The 20,537-nt window shown below is 35.9% G+C and overlaps 1 protein-coding gene across 2 annotated transcripts in view; it reads right to left on the bottom strand.

Moving 5' to 3' along the window:
• The window catches only part of LOC109105971 (t-SNARE domain-containing protein 1-like), a 118,999-nt gene extending 98,886 nt beyond the window's left edge, over positions 1 to 20,113 (bottom strand). Inside the window, exon 1 of one of the 2 annotated variants that reach the window (XM_042741468.1) lies at positions 20,005 to 20,113. The gene's annotated coding sequence lies outside the window, so the exon portion shown is untranslated. The remainder of the gene's footprint in view (positions 1 to 20,004) is intronic. The other variant, XM_042741469.1, reaches the window with a different exon arrangement.
• Between the last annotated feature and the right edge of the window lie 424 nt (positions 20,114 to 20,537).

Genomic DNA, 20,537 nt, shown 5'->3' with positions numbered 1-20,537 from the left:
AATAATAATAATAATAAGTTAAGCAAATTTGTGTGCTTATCCCAAATGATTTCCAAATAATTTAGTGGATAACAACTTAAATTTTAGTTTTTTTCTTATTCCTCATAGCTTCAAAATATGACTCAAATGGACCACATTTATAGTATGATCATTTTAAGGTGCTTTTTTTTTTACATTTAGGCAGCCGTTAAATGTATTCACTTTCATTTTACTAAAAATAGAAGAAAAGGTATTCAAAAATCTACCTTTTCTGTTCCACAGAAGAAAGTAAGCTATCTGGTATGCAATGACATAAGGGTAAACAAATGATAATTTCCAATTTGAAGTGAACTACACCTGTAAGCGAAAAATTTTACAAAGTTTTAAACATTTTATATGATTAAAAGTTTATTATTAGGCATTTCTTTAGATCCAGGCAGGATATGCAAGCTAAACTCTAAAAGTGCAGAAGAAAGTGTGAGGACCTGTGGAGATAATGACAGATGTCTCAGCTGAAAAAGATTGCGTTGTTTCTGATGCAGAGACTGAACGTGGGCGAGGTGGTCAAGCCTGCGGGAGGAATGAGATGGAAGATGAAATTTGCCAGGCCACGTGGCCAAATAATCCGATTAATTTCCATAGAGCGGGAAGATTAATTACTTTTGGCAGCAATATAACATTTCTGTGCTTCTTGATTTTGAGCCCAGACAATGTTTGCTGCTTCTTGCTCATGCTCACTCAGATCCTGGGAGATATTTACTTTGACTATTTTTGTTTTGACTATATTTGCCTACATTTTTCAATTAAAAAATATTTTTCTTTCATTCTTTGCTTTGCACAGATCACCAAAAAATTTAATTAAATAAATAAATAAATAACAATAACTCAAATTTTTAATGTTGTTTGTAATTTCTTATTTCATTCAACTTGGAAACATGATATGTCTCTTTCACACCAAATAAGAATATAAAGTGGGTTCATCACAAAACCTGTATTTAGCAGAGTCCGCTTGTGATCTGACTGGCAAAAACAGACGCATTGTATTCTCCGATGGTAATTAAACAACAGCTTAGTTCTGTTGAACCTTTCCAGCCTCAGGTTTTGCTGTCACAAAGGCTTCCATCATGACTGGATGGACTGACAGGTCACTCATATAAGAAACACAGCGGATGATTAACTCAGGTTGATCAGTCTGTCACTCACAATTAGACAGCTGTCTGTTCCTCTGCTAATCATGTGACTGGACAGCAAGGGGCAAGAGGACACAACTGTATTTATAAAATGTATTCAGTCCCAATGTTTCAGGATGCAATACATTTTTGAAGCAAGTACTATTAGTACTGAAACCTGCTAATGAAGTCATAGAAGTACTACATACATAGATAATGTTATCAAATGGATAGCATATGCAAATATCCTGCTGTTACTGGATTTAGTTTGAGAATATGAAATACTTTTATTTCAACAGTCATTCCACAAACAACATTAAAAATGTGTGTGAAATGCATTTAATTTAACTTAGGATATACTGTACATTTAATGTTAATGTTTAATGGCATGGCAGTTTAGAAGAGGCCAATAAAAGCACAGTTTGAAAGAGCTGTAGTGCTGTACAAGTGACCCTTGATAATATTAATTGTTTTTTTGAGCAAGAGATAAATTTGAGGTCAATTATGGATCAAATATCACCCTAATGTAACATGGGTGATAAAAAAAACCTTGGCTATAAAAATTAGCTCTGAAAATACACTGAGAGAGAAATTGCAAGTGACTGATAGACCAAAAAGAGAGAACGATAAACTTAAAGTGATCATTTTTGGAGCTCATTGTGTTAATTAAACAAATTTAAGCAAATTAACAGACAGCTAAATAAATCAATTAAATAAAAAATGTAATTGAAAGACTAAAATTAAAAAACATCTTTCTAGCATGGACTGGTCACAGTTTGGTGTGTGCACCAAAATGTTTTTTTGAGTTGGCTAAAATAGCAGTAATAAAAAAGGCCAATAATAATAATTAATAATAAATGATAATAATGATGATAATAAATAATAATAATAAATTATTGCTGTAAATAAAAAAAATAAAAATAAAATAATAATAATAATAATACATGTATTATTATTATTATTATCATTATACTGTATGTAATAAATTATTATAAATGCATTATTGTTATTTATAATTACTACTACTGCTGGTCCTATTACTACTATTTTATTTTTATGTTTATTTTGTTTATATTTTATTTACTAGTACTGTCAGGATTCACTAAAGATGCACAGTGAAGAATTGGCACTGAAAAGGTGTGGACAGTTATTTTTGCAACTGACCTTACTGAATATGCATTTGTAGAAGTTTCCATTTCAGATGCAAAATTTATGGGAGGAGAGCATTAAAATGAATCACACAACACGAGTTACTAATGTTTACGCCAGTCAAATTTACTGGTATTTGCACCATTATTTAACACCCATAAAAAAGCATGTCTTAAACAGGCTGTAATTTTTGCTGCCCTTTTTTTTTAATGCGCGCATTGTTGCACATCCTGATTTTGCTGAATTAGATGTGTTCCTAGGTCAACATATTTTGATGACCCTGGAACAACATTTCAATCCAAAATTTTAGTCTTGACCATATCCCTACACCTAAACTTAACCTTAACCATGAGTACTCCCTAAAATCAGAGGAAATGATAGATGAATGACACTGATGTACAAGCACCAAACACTGAATGTAAGCCTAAACTTCACAAAAACTATAAACTGGTTCTTCAAATCTGATTGGTTAATCACAATGTTGTTCCAGGATCAACAAAAATGTTGATCCAGGAACATGTCGCACTTGGTAAAATCAGGTTCTGCGCACATGGATAGTAGATCACCCGCAGAATTTCCCCTCCCATCTGCGCTTTCATGGAATTGTGCTCTAATGCTAATTTGACCTGTTTAGTAAATCTGGCCCTAAATGTTTTATAGACCACCTTGCGAGTAAAAAACACTGTACTGTATTATTGAATGAATAAACATCTTACAAAAAAAAAAAAACATCCACAAACGGTAACAGGGGCTCACACTGTATTCAGACCTTGAAAGAAACATCGAGAGGTGATTTGAGGTGAAAACCGAAAGCAAGAAGCAGAGACAGGAAGAAGGGAGGGGGCATATGTGTCATCCCACAGCTGCCGTTGAGGTGTCTTCTGTCTCTTTTTGTGGTGAGCAAGTGTGGGACACCGAGTTTGTCAATGCGTGTTATCAGAGAGGAGGTGGAAGTGGGCCGGCAATAAATACAGCCATCAGAGGCCGTGCAGGATTGTGGGCCGACAGGGGGCCGACAGAATGCTTCATCACTTCCTCTCATTCTGAATTTGTCCCCTCACTCCGCTCCCCGTCTAACATTATCACCACGGAGAGGCTTAGCACAGCACGAGAGCACACAGTCACAAAGCGGAACACTCTTGACACACAGCCACTGTTGTCACATGGCCTGCTTATTTCTCACACACACACACAGCAACAGTGTGCCCACCTGAGGGTTTTATGTGAGTGTGTGTGTACCATATCACTACACCAGCAGTGCACAGACTCAAGGCCTGTAATCCATATTTTTACGGAGTGATTTACAGGCATTAAGGATGTCAGACCAGTCACTCTCAATCTGCTCCAATACTATATGGCTGCATTTTCAGCCAGTGTCTGGGATTGACTGCATTTTCTAACAGGTTTGACTTCTACATTTTTCAGTAGCAAGCCCAGCTGTTGTACAAATAGCTTTGCTATTCAGGATACAAGCTATTTTTCCTGAATACTACTGGTGTGGCACAGTGGTGATTGCTTTAAAATATCATGAGCATCATAAGTTGAAGCACTACTTTCCCTAAAATGTTATCAGTGCTGTTTACGTATTTAAATATGATGCATTTATTATATGTTACTTATGGGCATTTTAATATTGTAAGGAATAAAGCACAAAATGTCACCTAAATGTGATATACTTTAAATGTACATTAAATACACTACCATTCAAAGATTTATTTTTTTGAACATGTCTTTTATGGTCACCATGGCTGCATTTATTTAATCAAAAATACTGTTAAAACATTAAATATTTATATATAAACAAGCAGAACAAAACAGCTCGTTATACTTTTTCTTATATTATTTTGATCCATTTTTCATAATTATATACAAACTCATTTCTAGGTCAAAAAGTATTCATGTTTACTGCACTTTATTTTTCTTCTAGTTATTTACATATAGCAACAAATGAAGTCTTTCACATTTACAGGAAATAGCTTACTTCTATATTGCTAAATAAGGAAATCAATAAAACAGAAGATTTAAAAACATTTAACATATGTTGTAGATGATCACATCTTAATGCATCGCTTGTAGGGAGGTTTTTCAATTCGAAAAACATTCTTGTGTTTGTATGATGTGACTTCCTCAACAATAAGCCCAGACAGATTCTACGGGCGTTGAAAAAAATTTGAAGAATTCAATGAAATGGATTTAGAGATGGTTAAATGGAAGCAAAGGCCACACAAAGGTCACAATAAACAGCAGTAAACACCAGATGTAATCAGAGGGATTGTTAGAACTGTTTGAAAATGATCTAAATCCAACATCATTCTTCAAAATCTGAAACGGTGGTGTTTGTTGGGGAAGTAGCATTATTAGCTTTAAGAGTACGGGAAAACAATTATTTCATTCTAACATATTTACATATATGTTTAGCATGTACAGGTTGATGAGGCATCTAATGTGTTGTTAGAGGAAATAAATAGAAACATTTGCTTATTTAGTTGTCATAGCAGAACATGTATATTGTACCCTAGACACTTATCAGTAGCTAAAATTAATAAGGCCAAATATTTAATAAGTGTGGGGGATTACTTTGTGAATGATGGCTGTTCCAGTTCGGTATCTTCTGCGGAGTTCTGTGGGCGCAGATTTTATGTAGGCATACTCATCGCCTACTGTTAAATATAACAATCCAGTAAAAGGAACAGTAGCTTGACATGGTGCCATGCATGTGCGTCAAAGCACATGAGGGTGTCATTTGTTTTACGCAGGAAAAAAACTAAGGAGTACCCCAGTCAAAAAATAAAAAAAAAATTCATTAAAGCTGTTGCTCATTCTAACCATTTAAATGATCTAATATTAGTGTTGTATGTTGTTAAATGCTTGCCTGCTGATTTAAAGCCCTCATTTTAGCTTTCAATCCTATTACAAAAAAGCTAACAGAGGAAAGGGGACACATTCACACAACTTAAAATTTTTTTAATTACAATATATTTACCGTAATGTTCCTCTAAACCTGTACACTCTTAGGATAAGAAAAAGACGTATAAAAGCTGTCACTGGGGTGGTACCCTTTTAAAACGAACACCTTTGTACCTTATTTACCCTGAAATGCATATAAGCACCTTAAAGGTATTGGTACCTAAAGTTGTACATATTAGCAACTTTTGAAATGGTATAGCCACAGTGACATCTTTTGTAGCTTTTTTTCTTTTTTTTCTGAGCATGTAGGATATTTCTTTAGTGTAGGATATTTTCTTTCTTTATTACACAAATTCATAATTATATAAAAACATGGACAGAGGCCAAAGGCTGGTATAACAAAATAACAAATGTAGTTAAGGAATAATTATTAAATTAAATAATAATATAAAAAAAACATACCAGTATATACATACATACATACATACATATATTAACTGGTATGTTTTTTATATTATTATTTAATGTCTCTTTTTTTTCACTAGAGTGGAAAAAAACAAGGACCTGCAGCAATATGAGTGCAAGTATATGATACCAGAATTTTCATTTTTGATATGAAACTACCCCTTTAACATGCAGCGAAGTTATCACTCTTGAGTTTGGAGTCTCACTTATAAGCAGCATGGTGTGAGGAATAGATTTTCTTCCACTGTGATTTGTCTCTTTCTCTCTGTATTCTTGTCAGCCTTGTAAACAGTGGGATTGCTCGTTAGATTTTAAAAGCTTCACTCGCTAAAGCTGCCCCTTTAAAAGTCTTTGCTCAAATGGTGTTGACACTCAGTTCCGAAAGCAGAGAGTGAAGGACACATGCAGTCACCCCCACACACACCCACCCAAATTTAGACAGTACAATTGCCCTGTCACAAATAAGAAAAACTCATTATTGAGATAAATTGCCAAGTTTTCGCCCAAAAATAACCTCCATCCAGCCACCCCTATCAGATTGAGTGGTCATCATTGATGCGGGTGATGGGTAGCAGCCTAAGTCATGTTAGCTAGTGAGAGTGATTCACCCTTTTTACACCACATCAGCCACTTCACAGCACTCACACATCTACCACATCATGAGCGTCATTTAGACATCAAGCCATCCACCAGAAAGGAAGTAGAGTGATGTCAACTTTGTTTCACTGGTGGGTGCTTTTATACATTCTTTCAAGTCCTTAACAAGCTCCCTTTAGATAAAATAAGGAAGCAGTGGCTAAGCTGATGACTCACCATTCCACAATTATTCATGGAGCACACCGGGTCATGTTTTCATTCATGATTTGTCTCCAAACCAGCCACAAAAAAGAGCTGGCAAACAAACAAGTTTGGAATTCCATCATTAAAACACCCAGTCTAAAAAGCTTGTTAATGATGAGGGGGAGGATGTGAGTTAAACGTAATCTCTCCCTATATCTCACGCTCATAGCTTGCTGAGAATTCCCTAACAGGATTCTGTTGAGAGATCCAAGGATAGTGCAACACAATTTTCCAAGTAATCAGGCATTAACCAGAGGTCTGGGAAATACATGGCTTTGAAAATAGTACAATGGGAAAATTATTAGCCTGTGTCTGATTTAATGCAAGAGGTGCTTATCTTCATAGCAGCATTGTTTGGCACACAAAGCAAAGTAAAAAGCACTTATGAGTCTTTCAAAAGGGCGATAGTATGTCTGCATTTGGTCTCAGATGACATTTACCAAAAAATAGCCTATTACTAATTTTTGGTAAAGAAGTATACAGTACAACTTACATGAAGAGTATTACAGAAACACAGAAAATAATTTTGGCTCATCCCTTATTTTGCACTTCGCAATGGACTAAAGATAAAAGCTTTTGGGAAAAGTACACTTAAACTAATGTTAAAAATTCAAGTTTCTAATCATCTATTGACAATTTAACAAAGATTTTGGTCACAACTCAGTTTAAGGTCCAAATTTTGCTATTAATATACCATTAACTGTGACTTTTGCCTCAAACTCCTAATTTGCTGCTTATTATTAATAGTTAGTAAGGTAGTTATTAAGTTTAGCTATTGGGTAGGATTAGGCATGTAGAATATGGTCATGCAGAAATTGGATTATGTGTGCTTTAAGTACTAATAAACAGCCTATATGTTAATAATAGGCATTAATAGTGAGAATTTTTCCTTCCAATAAAGTGCTACCAACATTTCTAAAAAATTAATGCAAATTCTTTAACAAACATTATTTTTTTAGTTTTCTGCTTCTAAACCCACTAATCCTCCCCATAGACTTCCATTTCAAGCACATGGTGATTATTAAAACACACACACATGCACACACACACATTCAGTTTCCTTACTGAATCTTTAATAAACATTCACAAACTATGAACAAGATAGTCACCGACCTTTATATAAGGTGTTCGTTTTGTTTCACTCGGTTTTGTGAATGGCACACTTGCTTTACTCAAAAATCTAGATGTGCATTTATGCTTTCAAACGAGACTGCATCTTTGGAGAGCATAATAATATGCTTGCAGAGAGTGGCAAATGGCTATAAATAGGTTGTGTGGAAAGCACATATATAGATATAGTTTGGGCGTGTATTATGCTGATTACCACCTGCGGGCATGTGCCCTCTCATTTAGAATAATCTGGATTCATCGACATCAGAATGAGGGGAACAAGAAATGTATGTGCTTAAGCACCTGTTGAAAAATTTGCATCAGATTCACTAAGGATAAGAAAATGCAGACGCAATTATAAGAGAATGAGACCCACTGTTTCTGGCAACGTGCATATAATAAGAGGTTGGTGAACTACGGAATCTGAGTCTGTGGCCTGCAGCACCTAGTTCTTGATGATGGAGAGGTTTTTTGTTTGTTTGTTTGTTTTTTACAGCTGGTTCCATATAAGACCAGCTGCTCTGTTTATAAAAGATAGGCTGGCTTGTTTTTGATGATACTGTCACATTTATAAGATATGAAGACAGCTGGGCCAGGTAAGTATCAATAACACTTAAAACACAGCCTGTCCACATGGCGAGAGAAGAATTCAGTAACCTTCGGTTAGAAAGGGAGAGGAGAACAGAGACTTTAATGATTTCATTTGTTAGAGAGCTCTAAGAAGACTGTTCACACATTTTTTTTTTTTCTTTCAAAAAACCCCTCCGTGCATTTGGATGAGTTATAAGGCAAGTCTGGCTCTGCTGTTTATGTGTCATTTGGCTTTATCAACATATTCTGCCTCATAATTTATTTAAAATGAGTCACCTGGGATCCAAAGGCCCTTCTGCAGTTTTTCCACTGTGAATGGAAGACAGACAAAGCCATCCTGGCTGGAAAGTTTTCAAATTTGAGATAGACCAATTTGCTCTCATCTGAGCGCAGCCCACAAGCAACAATCCATTTGCATATGGTCACCCTCTAAATTACCCACAAACCCCTTTGAATCAGTCAGTTAGGCTTTTGTAGCTGCTTTTATACATGACTTTAGGTGTGATATTCTATGAAGATTAATTGCTTCTACTATAACCTCAAAACCATAGGGAAATCTCTGCACACATAATGTGGAATTTGAAAACACATAAAAATGGTTCATGACCATTTCTAGATTTATAATGGCACAGCAGCGCAAACGATGTAGATACAGAACTTTTATGCAGATGCACTTAGCTGCAAATTATGTCTTTACAATCTTTCCTTTTAGGTGTTTTGCTTCACTCAGCAGATAAACAGGCACACATGGCTTGTGTATGCTGAGATAATGCTTTTAATGCATCTTTGTTCACGTCATCCTGCTTTCAATATCCATCTAAAAAATAATAATAATTAAAAAAACATGCTCATGAAAATTGTCACTGGCTCACACCGTTTCCACTTAAACAAATAAATACAATATGAAATCATATTTTAAAGAGTTAATTATTTAATTATATAATACAGCACAAAAAAAAAAAAAAACTTATACAGGACATAAAACTCAAAATTATGAAAAGTCAGAAATATACTAGGTCACAGTCATGAGTATAAAACTCATAGCTATGAAATAAGTCATGAAATAGATCATTACTAGAACATTATGAGTTAGTCATAATTCTGACAGTCATCTAAGATCAAAATTATGACAAAAAGTCAATAGTCTGTATAATAATACTAATTCATAATTATGAGATAAAAAGTTACAATTATGAGATAATCTCAAATTATAAGTCTTAATGTGTCATAACTATCAAAATGGACAGGTCTAAATTATGACAACATCGAAATTATGAGATAAAGCAGAAATTAAGAGATAAAGCGGAATTTGATGTTATTAGATTAAGAGAATTTTATGAATTTTTTGAGAATTTATGAGAGTTAATTATAGTATGAGATGAGAAGTCAGATTGCAAGATATGAAGTCACAATTGTGAAAATTCAAGTAGCAATTTTGAGATATAAAGTCATAACTATGGCATATAAAGTCATACTGTGAGTTATACATTTAAATTGTAAGATATGAAGTCTTGTTAAAAGGATGACAAGATTTTTTATTTTTTAACTGATACATAATCAGGCTTCCATAAATACTGCAAAAAAAAAAAAAAAAAAATCAATAAAAATGATGAGGCTAAAGAAAGCTTGCAATTGCACAGACTGAAACAACAACATTGCATGCTTCATCTACAGCCTTATTTTGGGCAGAAGTGTGTGGTGAAGTCAATCAGAGGAGATGTGGTAGGACTCCACTGATGTGACGCTTAAGGGCTAAACACAGTCTTACTCATTTCAAATCAATTTCAGAATGTGGGGATGAAACCTAAGACCATCTCAACAAGTCAACATGTGTACCAACAGCATACGAAGTCAAGTCGCCATATCAAAAGACCTAGTAAAAGAGCTTTAAAATGAAATGGAGGAGAGAGAGACTTTGAATGGTGAGTCTGGATGTCTGGACAAAAGCTAACCTGAAGCACACACAATGATGTGGGTGACAAATGCAAGATTATTTAGCATATTCCAACGCTGCAGGCTACACACAACCAGTGGCAGTCTATCAGATAAAGGGAAACTGAGGCTGAAACTCCTCAAGTCCATTCAAAATTAACACAATTGACAAAAAATGAACTGTTGTTTAAAAAAAAATTTGCTCATGCACATAATAATAGATCCATGTACAGTCATGGCCACGTTTTGGCAGTGACATAAATTTTGTGCTTTGCAAAGTTTGCTGCTTAAGCTGTTGTGGTGTTTATTCACCTTGTTTCTAGATTATTGTGTAGAGTGATCAGATGCATTTTCCACCCATCGTCGCTTTGCATCAGAATGGCCTCACATGCAAGGAAATTGCTACAAAGTATATTGCACCCCTGAAAGAACAATTTACCGGATCATCAAGAACTTCAAGGAGAGAGGTGCGACTGCAGTAAAGAAGTCTTCAGGACGTTCCAGAGTATCCAGCAAGGGCCAGGACCATCTCCTCCTGAGGAGTCAGCTACAGAATCATGTCACCACTAGTGCAGAGCTTGCTTAGGAATGGCAGCAGATTAGTGTGAAAGCATCTGCACGCACAGTGAGGCCAAGACTTTTGGAAAACGGCCTGGTGTCAAGAGGGGCAGCAAAGAACCCACTTCTCTCCAAGAAAAATGCCAAGGACAAACTGAAATTCTACCGCAAGTACAAGGATTGGACAGCAGAAAAATGATGCAAAGTTATTTTCTCTGAAGCTCCCTTCCGACTGTTTGGGACATCTGGAAAATCAATTGTTCAAAGAAGAAAAGGTGACCGCTACCATAAGTCCTCTGTTGTGCCAACAGTGAAGCATCCTGAGACCATCCATATCTGGGGTTGCTTTTCAACCAAGGGAGTGGGCTCTCTCATAATTCTGCACAAAAACACTGCCTTGAATAAAGAATGGTATCAAAACATCCTACAAGAGCGACTTCTTTCAATGATCCATGAGCGATTTGGTGATGATCCATGCATTTTCCAGCATGATGGTGCAACATGTCCATCAAGCAAGTGTGATGAAGTGGCTCGAAGATCATTACATTGAAATTTTGGATCCGTGGCCAGGCAACTCAATCCCATAGAGAATCTGTGGTCAGACCTGTGGTCAGTCCTATAAACCCTATCTGTTTAGATCTTGTTTGTCATTCCTTAAAGTTATGTATGTGTTGGTTCTTCGCTGTTGTTATAATTAAAACCTATCTTCTTTTGGATTTTCATGCGTTACCCTCTCTTTGAAGACACTCTGGGGCTGAGGAAGTGCTGAGCTGTTTGTGGCAGAGCGGTTGGAGGTTGGAGCGTTATACAGAGGATTTCCTTGAGCTCGCTAACCAGGTGAGCTATCATGACTCGTTCCTGGGCGCTTGTTTTTTGCTGGGGCTGGACGAGGATACAATCCACTGCACTCTTCCTGGTGGTGACTTCGAAGTGGACGAAGTTTATGAACATCCCAAATTTCCTCGTCCAGTCCCCTCAGGAACGGGCCATGTTTCGCCCGCTCACCCCGCGCCGGGAACCTCTAGAGAGCGCTCCAACAGCTCCTCCCGCCAGCCCAAACCAAACCACCCCAGTATCCTCCCGAGCTCAGCTGTTTCCCTCAGCCAGTCAGTGCGGCAGCTTGTGGCGAGGTCAAGGCCGCCGCCGCGTTCAGTTAAGCCAGGGCCGCCGTCCACGATCCCCAATCCCGCTGCACCAAAGACATGAGCGCGGCGACTCATATGGCAAGTCATATATATTTAAACCACTCTCTCCTCCAGAGCACCCTCCATTGCCAGCCCCCAGCTCAAATATCATGGACATGGCATTACCCCCAGGCTTCTCAGCACCCATCTTCTCCCCAGATTCCACTCTAGGGCACTTCCCTGAACCTCCTTCATCTCCTAAGTCTCCTTCGCCTCCGCTGGAGAAGAGGCTCCTGTTCCCGAGTTAAGCCCAGAAGAGGCTCCCGATTCCCAGTTAAGCCCAGGATGGCCTCCCGATCCCCCAACAAGCCCACGGAGGGTTCCCGATCCCCCGTCAAGCCCAGGGAGGGCTCCCGATCCCCCGTCAAGCCCAGTGTCGGCTCCAGCCCCAGAGCTTGCTCCAGTGTCGGCTCCAGCCCCAGAGCTCGCTCCAGTGTCGGCTCCAGATCCGCTGTGGCCGCCCGGGTCTCCAGATCCGCCGTGGCCGCCCAGGTCTCCAGATCCGCCATGGTCGTCCAAGCTTCCAGGGCGAAGCAGGAAGCTTGGACGACCATGGTGGATCTGGAGACCCGGGTGGCCACGGCGGATATGGAGACCTGGAGACCCGCCCCCCTCCCCGGTGACACAGTTATGGACTTCTGTTCTCCTGTTCTTTTTGAGTTTTCTTATTTGGTCACGTTCCTTTTCTTGTTTAGTTTACTCCCCACCTGTTTCTATTCTCTCTGATTACATTCCATGTGTTTATAAACCCTATCTGTTTAGTTCTTGTTTGTCGGTCCTTAAAGTTATGTATGTGTTGGTTCTTCGCTGTTGTTTTAATTAAAATCTATCTTCTTTTGGATTTTAGTGTGGTACCCTCTCTTTAAAGACACAAACTGTCACTATATACATTATATATATATATATATATATATATATATAAAATTTCCCAATAAACGCCTTTAAAACTCATGACACGCTTATCATTGTTTATAAGTATACTATAGAAACATGTGTATTATTAGTATACAATTAATTGTGTTGTAAAATTTGTATAAAAATATTTATGTCACTGTCAAAACTTTTGGCAATGACTGTAATGACAAAGGATTTTTAAATCATGCAAAAGGCAGGCTTTTTTTCTATTTTCTTTTTTCTAAGTTGCTTTGAAATCGGAAACTTTTAATAAATTAAAGGAAAACTTCATGCAAAAAATAAAAAATAACTAAAAATCGACTCATCCTCAGGCCATCCAATATGTAGAGGTTAGTTTATTTCTCAATTTTGTAACAGATTTTGCTAAATTTAGCATTACATAACTTGCTCACCAATTGATAATTTGCAGTGAATGCAGTGCATAATCAATAACTATGTTTCCTCTAGTAAAAATAAAAAAATCCATCCTCTGTTATCAAAATTTATCGAAATATTGATTTAGAACTGTTTTGGACTAAATTTAACTATATTCCTCTCTTGATTCAGATGAGGTCATATTTTCACTGGAGAAAGCAATATTATAGATAGAAGACTTGTATTTTATCTGGAAACAATGGTTGGTTTGAAGTTATGACAAACATGCAGCTTTTCAATTCACATGACAGTAGTCGATGGACTGAAGTCGTGTGAATTACACATGACTTGCAAACCTTTTGCATAAATTTGGACTTTTAAATTTAGTAATAATATTGAATGGAATTACAAATAATGTAAAACATGTTATTTATGTTTATACTGAACATTATTTGTTCAGTTCATCCACTATATTATAACGTATTGGGTTGTTATCTAAAACATTATAATAAATGATTAATTATTGATATTTTGAGATATTAGTGAAATTTTGTGAATGGGAGCAAATTAATCAGAAAAATATATATACACTAATAAAAACCATTGCAATTTTTTATTGATGTGATCAGTATTGAATTACCGTACATTGTAAAACTTCCCTCACTTACTGTCACCGCACACAACCACAGACAAAACTTTCACACAATGTTGAGACAAAGTGTACATAATGTTTGCTCTGAATAAAACAAATTAGTAATGCTAGTTTGTTTCTAATTGTGGAGCACATATGTCAAGGTAAAACTTGAGGCCACATGTTGGCATACTTAAAGATTCCTGCACTGTGTGAGTGTGGTATTCATCAGAACGTAACGATATGTGTCCAAAATTAGCTTCTGGGGTAAATCATCTTTGGTTTTCTCATAATGGCAGCAATTCCGCTATTTAACGAGATGATGGCATGTGATGTATGTAGACATTTACACAGGACCCAAGGCTGTTTTGGCTGCCAGTGCTGTATGCCACTGCTGGACATGGTTATGACCCCCCCTTTGGGATTACAAGCTGTTTTAGGGTTGGAGTTTGGGAGAGCTGATCTCACTATGAGCTCCGAGGGCTCCCTGGCTCATGAAGGAGAGGGAAACAGATGGTACACTGGACCTCCAAGTTCTAGCCTTCTGGTTCTCTCCTCACACCACATATGTTTCGCCCTACAGCTACAGTACATCCTGGTGATGGGTTTTCCACAATCCAACATAATCATGGCATAGCTGGCCCAAATGAGATAAGGAAGGACACACAGGACATCTCCTTGGCAGTGTCCAGCAATATGTCATCATAGTGGGGGGGTGGTTGATAAAAGTGAATGAAATAAATTCATACTGAATAAATATCTCTTCATTTGAACTTACCATTGTACAGTGATGGTATCAAATGGTAATATGCAGGGTTGCAAAAGAATGGATATAACAGCATTATGTATTCAAAGCTCAAAAATGAAGCTGAATAACAGTATTCAGCCCGATTACATTTTCAGGCACCCTTAATTATAAAGTTATCTATCTCAGATAAAATTTGGTTAGAATACTTTTTTAAATACTTCTCCTGTATTGTCCACAAAATAAAGCAGATATTTGAAAAAAAAATCATGTCTGTTGAATGAAAACCCAGTTTCTGTGTGTGCAATGTTATTTAATCTGCACTGCCCATGCAAAAGAAATCATTTTAATTTTAATTAGATCTGTGGGATTGTGATTTGAATTTAATGGGATTGTAGATATTTTCATCTATATATATATATATATATATATATATATATATATATATATATATATATATATATATATATATTTATTTAATGAATACATGACTCATATGAGCCAGTTGTTTTTTAGTGAATCCAAACCATATCACAACCTGTGAAGTTAGATTCATGAACATAACTCTAATGAGCAAATTTTTTAGTGAATCAAAAATGAATGCCGCAACTAGAGAAGTCTAATTTACAAGCAAATGGACTCTTATTTCATTAACTGAATCTTTTCAGCAAATCAAAATTATACAACTATTGTATTATGCAATTAAAAAAATATAATTTTTATAAACAGAATCTCTAAATTAATTGTTTGAAAGGACTCAAGCTACCAGTTTGACCTTCACTGAATGAACTCTGTTTATATTGAAACATCTGACTGACTAAAATATTAAACAGTTATCAACTTTTTGCACTCAAAATAAATTATTCATTGCATTTAAGAGAGATTATATAGTATTCAGCCATAAAAAACAAAACAAACAAACAAACAAACAAACAAATATTCTGCTCTGGTAATACAATTAGATACACATCATACAGAAAACCATGGTAATACAATAGTACTTTTTTTTTAGTAGTTTATTAGTTTTTATTAGGGTTTTTTTTTTTTTTTTTTTTTTTTTTGTTAGTGTAGTCTTCATTGACAGATGTGTCTAAAAGCCACAATGATTTTGAAAAAAAAAACTGAGTTACCAAAAAAAATATTTTTTTTTGCAGGTGCTCATTAGTACGTGCCATGAGTTTTAAGCATGTATGTGCTGGTGAGTCTCTCTGACGTAATGTGGCAGATGGTAAAATCTGCCATCGGTGAGTCACATTATTTGCCCATTTTCCATAACCTGTCAAAGTGTGTGTGATTTCAATGCACCATCTGATAATGTGCAGAAACTATTTCGGGCTTTGGCTCTCCTTATATCATGGTACACTTCAAGCATTACCAGATAACAAAGTCGTCTTCTGCGAATTGCTTTGCGAAAGTAATAACCAGTGATGTATACTAGATAAACACTGAAACACAGTGTGCAGTAGCCCTATCTATAGAACAGATAGTCACGCTGTGCAGGTACTGAATCTCAGATCTCCCGTAATCTCATCTATAATCAAAGCCAGAAAATGTCTTTTTTTGAGATCATATCAGATCCGGCTTCATAAGCATGTTCAAAAGCCTGGATTTCAAAAGTGCTATCGCACTGTATTTAAAAAGTCATATTTATTGTAGTTTACATTCACTAAGCCCACATTTATCAAGGTGACAAAGAATGTGGTTAAACAGGAAAGAAATCAATTCACAGAAAAGTAAACTTCAGCATCTGGATGCCCTTGTCACTGCTTCCTGGAACAAATAAAGTTACAGAGCAGAACCAGGAACTAATCTCATTAATGGCTGCCATTTGTGAGTGATTAAGGCCTGTCCTCATGCAATGGCACACTGGACATTAAGTTCTTAGAGGTTAATAACCAGTTACAATCAATTACTCAGCTAATATGATACAATCAATGGGTTCCTCTAATCACATGAGGCGACAAAAATGAAGCCGACGACAATCGAATCTCTCGGATATCTGAGACACGTTACAAGCCAAGGTGAGTGCAGCTAGAAAATTATAAAGAGTTTGTGCAAACATAAAACTGATGGAATAACAAGATCTGACCTTTTTAACCTCATACCATTTATATTTTAAAATGTAATAATATTTCAGAATATTACTATTTTTTATTGTATTTAATCATACAAAATCATCTTTCGTAAACATAAATGGCTTCTTTAAAAAAAAAAAAAAAAAATTATTTATTCAGTTAAGTCATTTACGATGCTTTATGGGATTGTAGTTTATTTAAATATCTGGCTACACATGTGAAACATTTTAAAAACTAAAATGACCCTGAATAGCTTGTGTGTCTCATACCTTATCTTTGAGCAGTTTTTATTACAACAATTATTAGTTTAATTATACCTAACAGTTGTCCACTCATTACTCACACATCTCCAAAGCACATGGCTTGTTATCTTGTTGGGTGAAACCTTTTGTCTGCAGGCATACCCATATTAAATCTCAGCCTGGCTCTTTCCCAACTGGCTGCATAATGCAGTCCAACAACGCAGATTTTGAGTGACTTACTTATGCAATCAAGTAATTACAACCCAATCTCACAAGCACAACATAATCTTTAGATTGGCAGGGAAATTATGTCCAACGATGCACCATTTTTCGAGATGTGACAATTGCCTTCTTAATTATGATGCCATTGTGTCAACTTGCTTTCTCAACCTAATCAAAAGCGAGTGTAATCATGAAAGTGCTCCTGAGATGTGGACCGCGATGTTGTAATTGCATTTTAATCACACTGGTGTAGGGAACATGGGTTCTTGCTATCTCACCAGTTTCTTCAAATTGAAGTCAGAGAGAGATGTCTGGCAGCTTCAGGGACTAAAAAGGACCTCAAGGTTTGCTTTAAAACCTGAGTAGGACTTTGTGAACAGTCTTGCCCTGACAGCAAGGCCAGAGCAGTTTTGTCTGATAAGGTGAAGTGGAGAAAGAGAGCAACGTGACGGAAATAAGAGTTAGTTTCTCTTCCCAGAATGCACTGCACTTCTATAGTCTTCTATCTTTCTCTTGAACCAAAAAAACTTGCTTTAATTAATGAGATTGTATGATGTAATCCATCTTACTGGTACAAATGTGATCCATACCGAGGTAAACTGACTTATTTTGCAATTAGTCTTATCAGCAGGGGCACAGGACCGATCCGAAAAGTGGGGGGACACTTTAGAAATCTCATCAAGCCTCTCATGACATGGTTTTTAATGTCTAGCTGCAATAGATACACACATATGAGATACATTTGAAATATTAAAGACTAAACTGGTGCTAAAAATGCAGTCACTCTAGCATAGAGGTAACAATAACCAGAGCTGTGGTTCTCAAAAGCATTGTGAGATAAGTTGATCGTAGAGACCATTGGTGGCAATGGATCTCCAATCTACTTGGCTTACAATGTCTTTGGGAAACAAAGCCCTGATCGGGATCCTGAAATGGTTCCATTTGGATCATGAATCATTTCTCATTAAGTGTAATTGTAAACAAACATATTCAGCAACAGAAAACAAGAGATTTATTGACTGATTGCCATGAAGCAACAGAGCAATATACACTGCAAACTTGTTTTGAAACCTGCACAGCTACTTGCTAAACACAAAGGGGCTTCACGATGCCATTGAAGAACCTTTTTGTCTAAATGGCTCCATAAAGAACCCTTAACATCTGAAGAACCTTTCTGTTTCACAAAAGGTTCTTTGTGATGAAAGAAGGTTCTTAAGATTATAAAAACGTAAGAAAGAGATGGTTTTTAAAGAACCTTTGACTGAATGGTTCTTTTTGAACCAAAAATGGTTCTTCTATGCCATCGCTGTGAAGAACCTATTAAGCAAGTGTACAGTCACTTACATTCCCTACCAAACTGAAATACAATTATTTAAAAGCATCATATGTGTGTACAGTTTAGTATGAATTGAATTTAAATACATTTCAGCTTTTAAAATTAGCCCATGCAAAAGAAATACCATTGGACTTTGTTTGACAATAAAATTAGATACAAAATTTGTTTATTATAGAAATAAAACCTGTTGTGGTAAAGTGACACAACACATATTACAATAATTACGGTTTTCTTTTTTTTAGAAAAGAAAAAGCTCTATTAGGCAACAATTCCAGAGTTATAATTGTCCATTATGAAGGAAACTTATTTATTTATTTATTTATTATATTATATATATATATATATATATATATATCTATATATATATATATATATATATATATATATATATATGATTTTTCAAAACCCATATAAATTTTCTTTATATTGTCTCTCCTCTGGAATTTTACTTTCAATCAGTAGCAATTAAACTATGTGACATTTAGCCTAAATAATTTGGTGAAAAGCTGATTTCGGCAGATGAAAAGTAGCAATGTGAGCAAGCAAAATTAACCTCACAAAATGTGGAAAACTGCTGGAAAACTGCCATTTCAGTGTGCAATAAATAAACATGATGTGATAGAATCAAGGGCTGTGATTTAATTGTATTACAAAGTATTATGGAATTATAGAAATAAAACCTGTTGTGGTAAAGTGGCAGAACACATATTACAATAATTACGGCTTTCTTCTTACGCATCTGAAAACATGAGTTTTCCATTTGCCCTCAGCAGAGAGAACATCATATAATTAGCAATAAAAAAGTGGACGAGAAAAGAAAATATTAAATTCAAAACACACATAGTAAAGCCTATAAGCATTTAAACATCAGGGATTGTAAAGCTTTGTCAAGCCAGCATTCAACATGGATTTTCTGGTTAAAAATTGTGAATTACATGAGATTACATTAATTTCTTTGAACTTTGAATTTCAAAATTTTGAACTTACATTCAGGTTTAAATGACAATACCTGTTTGCTACTTCATTATAAATTCCACTCAAAATAATTTATTTCTGATAGTTTATAGCCATAGTTTAGCATCATGTGCATATTCGCAACAGACATTGTGAAAACACAAGGCTCAGTTCACATGACCAACAATGCAAAACAAAAGGCTTATTATGGCCAGTCTAATTAAACAAGTGGTCAGCAGAACAGTAAACAGTAAACGATTGAACCAAATTTGATTGGGCAGCAGCAGAAGACAAGACAAGACACAAACAAAAGCTGTCCAAAAAATCCAGGCCCCTCACGTAGCCATGATAAACCAAATAACACAGCTCAGGATTAACACAGAAATTCATAAACACAGTCTTCGGCCCACATAACAGATGGGACATTATGTTTGTATGTATTACATCACATGCAATTATCCCAACGTACAGTGCTCTTTCTGAATGCCACGGTAACAAGAGAGCATCCTCTCAGGCCTACCCTCCCCCTTCCCCTCACCTCCTCTCTGTCCTTAAACACTGACCTCCACCTGACATATTCTCAGCTGAAAAGAACAATCCATTTAACCAGAGTCACAAATGAACAAAGCTAATTTTCATACATTACCCTTTTTCTTGAGAAAGCACTTAGCACTCACATCAGACGCAAGAGAACCTCTCAGATTCAACCCCAGCTCACAACATCACATGACTCTGTACCATCTGCTCCTTGCTTATAATCATGTGACCTGAATGAAAAAGTGGGATTATGGGATGTGTAGTTTGATCTGGAGAAGCAATTGAAAGTGTTAATGGTGAGCTAGATTTAAAAAAAAAAATAATAATAATAATAATAATAATATATAGAAAATGTGGAAATATTGTTACAAAATATATTAATTTGATATGCAGGAATTATTGTAAATATTATAAATAATTATTATAAATAATAATATTAATGATTATGTTGAGATCTTGGATCAAATTTGAATGATTTCAATTATGCATTGTAGAATTTAAATCATTAAAATTAATTTTTAATGTGGGCTCACTGGAAATAAATAAAAGACGAGGATTAAGTGGAAGAAAAGATTGAACTGAGAAAATGACCTTTCTGGATCGGGCAGAGAGAGTGGCCGTTAATATTACATTAGCCCATGT

The sequence above is a fragment of the Cyprinus carpio genome, chromosome B16, assembly GCF_018340385.1.
Source record: "Cyprinus carpio isolate SPL01 chromosome B16, ASM1834038v1, whole genome shotgun sequence".
Taxonomy (NCBI): domain Eukaryota; kingdom Metazoa; phylum Chordata; class Actinopteri; order Cypriniformes; family Cyprinidae; genus Cyprinus; species Cyprinus carpio.
The sequence above is the reverse complement of the archived record's forward strand: the minus strand, read 5'-3'. Positions and strand labels throughout refer to the sequence as shown.